We start from the raw sequence: 366 nt of genomic DNA on the forward strand, positions 1-366 counted from the left end.
AATCTCTCTCTCTCTCTCTCTCTCTCTCTCTCTCTCTCTCTCTCTCTCTCTCTCTCTCTCTCTCTCTCTCGCTCTCTCTCCGTAACGCTTACAAATTACCTCGAGCAGGAGGTTTCAACACGGACGCGTTACTTCCTCGCTGTCTACTGTTCGCTCGCCTCTCTTCCTCTCTTCCTGTGGAATGTCTCTCGTTACGGAGTCGCGCTATCAGAAACTTTCCAGAGATCGATGTAATTCGACGCGACGAGGTCCAGGTTCGCTCTGGGTTTCTTGCCGGTCCGTTACCAGTCGCGTTATCCCAAGCAGCGTGCCCGCGACACGTATCGCGCCACCGTCGGCGTCGCGAGCGTTCGGTAGCGTTGCGAA

This window comes from Hylaeus anthracinus, unplaced genomic scaffold (assembly GCF_026225885.1).
Source record: "Hylaeus anthracinus isolate JK02 unplaced genomic scaffold, UHH_iyHylAnth1.0_haploid 13470, whole genome shotgun sequence".
Lineage (NCBI taxonomy): Eukaryota > Metazoa > Arthropoda > Insecta > Hymenoptera > Colletidae > Hylaeus > Hylaeus anthracinus.